The sequence below is a fragment of the Xyrauchen texanus genome, chromosome 10, assembly GCF_025860055.1.
Source record: "Xyrauchen texanus isolate HMW12.3.18 chromosome 10, RBS_HiC_50CHRs, whole genome shotgun sequence".
NCBI lineage: Eukaryota > Metazoa > Chordata > Actinopteri > Cypriniformes > Catostomidae > Xyrauchen > Xyrauchen texanus.
The window spans coordinates 25,014,009-25,020,008 of NC_068285.1; positions in this window are offsets into that span (position 1 = coordinate 25,014,009).

Genomic DNA, 6,000 nt, shown 5'->3' on the forward strand with positions numbered 1-6,000 from the left:
AGTTGACTAATAATTGTGCACACTTTCTCCCCTGAGAAAGACAAAACTCACTTTTTCTTTGTTAAACATTCAGGTTTGAGGTTCAATAACATTTTGGATTGACTAAGAACATTGTGTTTGTTCAGCAATAAAATTAATCCTGAGGAATAAATTTAGCCTGATAATTGGGCAAGAAGTGTATGTATGAAGTGTTGGGCAGCTACTGCAGCTTTTGAATGTAAGGACTGCATAATTCATCTTACAGGGAGACACTCTAATTTGAACATAAGTAAGGTTTCATAAATCATATTTTAGACCCCATCTGGGAATGGAGTTTTATGGATATCTTTGGTGACCAAAACAGCAAAGCACAGAATTCATTTTTCCACCACTCAAATGTCTCCAGTGAGGTATGCAGCCATCCCCAAAATTCTGACGCTGAATTAAAGCAGCTTTAGGTGGAAGAATTAAAATGGGGAGTTAAACTGAGCTGGGCTACATTACACACTGGCTCATAAAGTTGAGAAAAGTCATTCATTTTAATATGCACCAATCAAGCCTTTGAGTGACTTACTCTACATGTAGTTTTTACTGCAATGGCATCTCTCTACAGACATAGACAACCTGGAGTGCTGCTAAGCACATCGACTCAGACAGTAGACAGACCACTAAAAATGAAATAAGACACACGTGTAGAGAATTAATCATTTTTAAGATTAATTCAATTGAATTTAGCCTTGTAAAATTGGCACGGGTGCTTAAGGCAAAAACACAGCAACAAATTTGCCAATAGGATACCAAGATGTCTGAACACATTGATTGTAAGATAGTAACAAATGGTAAGAAATCGAGTTGGCTCATACAAAAATACACAACTTTTTCTCCCATGTTATAACGATTTCCTAAATTTAACACTAACACAAACCTAAACCGAAGCAGTTTTAGACAGGCTAAGTTTTACCCATTAGGCTACCCATTAAACGATACATGATTTTAATTGGAAAATAACTTTTGTGTACCACGACGAAAACAAACATCAAGGTTTGGAATAAGACAAGGGAAGTGTATTAGAGGTTCTTGAAATACATCAGCCATTTGTATTGCATAAGTATGTAATGAGTAACCAAATTTGTTCACTGATGTTTCCTTTCTTAAAATAATGTGTTGGATGGGAGGCTACCTACAAGTTGATGCCTGTATTGTATCAATATTAATTTTTGTTTGTTGACTGGTTAGTGTTACTGCTAAAAATGTTCCTGTTAAAAAACAGTAAAGAACTGGCAGCAGGGTTGCCAGCAAGTTACTGTAAAATTAACAGTATCTTGCTGTAGCTGAAATTTACAAGTTGCTACTTTTTCACAAGAGGTATATTTGCAGGATTTTACTGTAAACTACAGTACAAATACACTACATGCTACTGTATAAGCTATTGAGTAATGACTGCTAGCAAAAAGATCTACAATGTGTTTACTTTTTTTTTCTAAACCTTGTGATTTAATACATTATTCCTTAGTCTTGCTATAAAAAATACAGAGTTTTAACACAGTGCATAAATGTAGCCTTTGAAATAGTGACTTAAATTTTTAACACAAATAATGCAGCTTCAAAGTGTCTTCTGAAAACATGTCTCTATTTATTTCCAAAAACCTATTCTTGTAAAACATCTGTACAAAATTACAAGGCAATGGTAAAACAAAGCCCAAAGCTGATTCGGGTAAATAAACTTACATTTCAGCCATATAAATAATAAATACATATTATAACAAATAATGTAAATAACTGAATGAATGAATAAAACAGCACGTGTGTGTGTGTGTGTGTGTGTGTGTGTGTGTGTGTGTGTGTGTGTGTGTGTGTGCGCGTGTGTGTGTGTGTGACTGGGTTCACTGACTTCCACTCAAGTCCATTTATTTCTTAAGTAGACTGGAGACACTAGGGTTGACTGATGTCATCTTTTTCTGGACGACTTTCCCAGTACGCTTTGACAGTACTTTGCCTTGTCCATCCTTGATGTCTCTCTCAGGATTTATCCTGATGAAACGCCTTAAAAACAAATGTGTGTGTTCAGAATTAGTATAGATAATTATATAATTATATTATGTAAATATAGCAAAGTCTAGTTTTGTATCAGGAACACAGTTCTTTACTACAGTAGGTGTAGGTAATGTTACATTTTAGCAACTTTTTAGGAGTTATGCATTGTCACTGGTAAATCAATATATAAACATGGTTCAGAGAAAGTGGTAGTTTGCTTTGCCCTGATTAGTGTCAGAAGAGCAGTCTTAAAGGAATAGTTCACCCAAAAATAAAAATTCAATCATCATTTACTCACCTTTGTGCTATGTCAGATGTGTATGATTTTCTATCATCATCAGAACACAAACGAAGATTTTTAGAAAGAAATCAGGGCTCTGATGTGCTTACAATGCAAGGAAATGAATGCCAAAAATATGAAGTTCAAAAAACACAGAAAAGCAATTCAAATGACTCAATGATTTATTCAATGATTTAATGCTTCAATGATTTATTAAATGTCTTCTGACGTGATATCGTCGGATTTAGTTCAGAACAGACCAAAATGTTACTCCTTTTTCACTGTACATCTTGCCATTGCAGTTTACAGGCATGATCGATTTCAAGCTTGATTACACTTCCTTGTGCCATCTAGTGGTACTACCCATGTGTCAAGCACTAAGAAGTTTAATCAAGCTTGAAATCATGATCGCCAAGGAGACTGCTGATGTCAAGATTTATAGTAAAAAAAGAGTAACATTTTGGTCTGTCCTCACCCAAAACTGATGAGATCGCTTCAGAAGACATTTAATAAATCATTGGAGTCGTTTGAATTTCTTTTCTGTATTTTTTTACTTCATAGTTTTGGCACCCATTCACTTGCACTGTATGCCCCTCAGAGCTTGGATTTTCTTCTCAAAGTCTTCATTTGTGTTTTTCTGAAGATAAAAAAAAGTCATATATATTTGGGATAGTATCAATGTAATTAATTGTATAATTTTCATTTTTGGTTAAACAATTTCTTTAACAAGCTCCAGCAATTAGATCTTTTGTGCAGATGTACATGACTAGTGAAATGAAATGTGAGCAACACAAGGTCCTCAAAATGCCCACATCACATAGTAACAGCTGAAGGATGTAAGCATCTAAGCAACTAACCTTTAAATGAATTCCAGTGTGCATGCAGCATAATCTTGGTACTGAAGATTTAAGGTGTAGTAAGTAGAAAATACAGCAGCAAGCCCAGATAGAAAAGTTGGTTGGATGCCTTCACAAATGATGTGCCCCTCAAGGCTGATCATCCAGTGGTGAATACATCTTCCTGGTGTTTCACCTGAAACTTTACAAAGGAGTTGCAGGTAGCGTGAGTGTCATTTGTACATCAGCTCATTTCAGTGCACTACAGAGACAGCAATGGAACTTTATTTAAATAAAATTTGCAATGTTGTTTGAAGGCTGCACTTCGCAGAATATAAAGAATTTACGTTTTTATGAAACTCACCTTGCAATATGGAAGATCCGATTCAGAAATCCAGCTGCACTCTACGGGTCAAGGTTGCAGTTGGCTTCCCTCTGAAACAAGTGTTTAAAAAGTTAGATACCTTTCCAGTATCACCAACATTTTCAGATTAAAAGAGAAGGAATAGCATACATCCCTGCAGAAAACTTAACATTAGCAACTGTACAGCTGCGTTTCCCAAAAGCATTGTATATTTCTTAAGAAAGTTGATTGTAGAAATTATTACCACCAATGGTTATTTAAGCTTTAAGCTTAAGCTTTTGCGATTCGCAGCCCAGATCTGAACTTTGAAGTTGTTGATGTTAGCTGACCACACTGACTGCTTGAGTAAGGTGTTTCTGTCTGCACTGTTTTGAGTGTCAGCTCCAATCTCAAATCTGACATGAAAATGAAAAACATTAACCCAAGTCCAGTTCATTACTCAGTCTGACAACAAATCACTTAAAGAAAACAATTTTAGTAAAAGAAACAAAGTTCTTGGGCTTAAAGACAGAAATATAACGATTCAAACTGTTTATTTAGTTGATATTGGGATCTGATGGCTGGTAGGCTACCAAAATCATTATTACAGCACAATATGAGTTCAACACAAATGTGATGTATTCTGACTATGATAAAAAGCAAAGCAAATGGGCACTCACCTGTTAATTCAGAAGATGACGATAGGTGAAAAAATCAGCACTTAAACACTGTGGATTTGTGTTCCCAAAATGCAATGCAAAAAATACTGTAAAGTACTGTTTTCTTTCCTTTTCCTTACCGTAATATTACATCTAAGTCATTTAACCAACCAAAATGAACAGTAATGTACTGCATTTAAAAATAACAAGATTATACTGTTGATATTTTGAAGTGGCCAGTCTGAGATACATTCAGTAGATTGCAAGTAGGCCAACATAAGTCCTGCAACACAAAATCAGACATGTATGCACCGCCATTATGTATTTTAACTCTGGTTAAAGTTCCTGACTCAGCGGAGGAGGATGGTGAGAGTATATTAATATTGTATGTTTCCATGACCTTGGTTAAAATATACTGGATGTTCGACTGTGGGAGAGGATAAACCCCCTGAAGAGGGGTTGGCAGTGGATGTAAGATAGGGGGTTTGCAGGGCTTTCTGGGTTAAAGGCTTCTGAGTCTTCACACTCAGAGAGGCGGCTGTAACAGAGCCAGGCCAAAGGCTGCAGAAGCCATGAGCTCCTGCCAGGACTGTGTGGTGGAAAGCTTTTAATAAGCATTGTAAGCTCTTAAACATAATGATCTGGACTTCTCTCCCAGTGCTAATGCCTATCACATGCCCGAACCCAGCCTTGCTGCCTGCTTGCAGCTCATACTCAGAATGAGGACAAGGAGGATGACCTGGAGGATAGAGACAGTAGACAGGGGGAGAGATGAGGTACTGAGTATGTGCAAGCTGCAACCTGTTCCCTTTATGGAGAAAAAACATAACAAAACAAAAAACAACACAGTTAGCTGGTTTAGCTGTTCTTCCAACCTGGTTGGATTTTAGAGGGGTTTTGAGAATTTAAGTTTGTCAGCAGTCCTCCCAGGCAGCTAAAACAAACAGAGCACTAGCTTGGCCACCATAGGAGATCAGCTTCAAGGAATATTCTGGGTTCAGTACAATTTAAGCTCAATCAGCAGCATTTGTGACAATGTTGAGTATCACAAAAATGTATTTTGAATTCTCTCTTCTTTTCTTTAAAAAAAGAAGCAAAAATTATGAAATCATTGGTATACTATCGTTTTAGGGGTTTACAACATTATGTAATAATGGCAAAGTAGTAGTAAAACTGGATATAACTTTACACAGAAAAGGTTAGCAAGCGATTTTATTACACCAAAACCATGTTAACACAATTTGTTTAGGTCTTCTGGTTATTACTTTGAAACAGTGAGTTTTTAAATGTTTACAGATTGGTCCCATTTACTTCCATTGTAAGTGCCTCCCTGTAACCCTCAAATGCTGTCGATTGATTTTAACTTCTATTGAATCCAGAATTTCCCTTTAAATCAGCAACGACCAGTCAACCAGCTTAAGTTGTTTTTAGACATTTTAATTAAAGCAGAAGTATTAAAAAAAGACATTACAAGTCAATTTTAATGTAACTGCCATAGATAGACGCAAATGCATTTAAAGGAATAGTTCACCCAAAAATGAAAATTCTCTCATCCATTACTCACCCTAAAGCCATCCCAGATCTTCTGCAGAACACAAATGAAGATTTTTAGAACAATATCTCAATACAATGCAGGCCAGAATTTTGAATCTCCCAAAATCACATAAACCAAGCATAAAAAGTAAACCATAAGACTCCAGAGTTTAAACGGATATCTATAGAAGCAATGTGAGGTGTGGGTGAGAAACAGATCAATATTTAAGTCCTTTTTTACTATAAATACATGACCAGCCCTGACCAGTAGGTGGCATATGCAAATAGAATGCCAATCACAAAAAAAAAAAAAAAAACGAAAAGAAGAATGTGGAA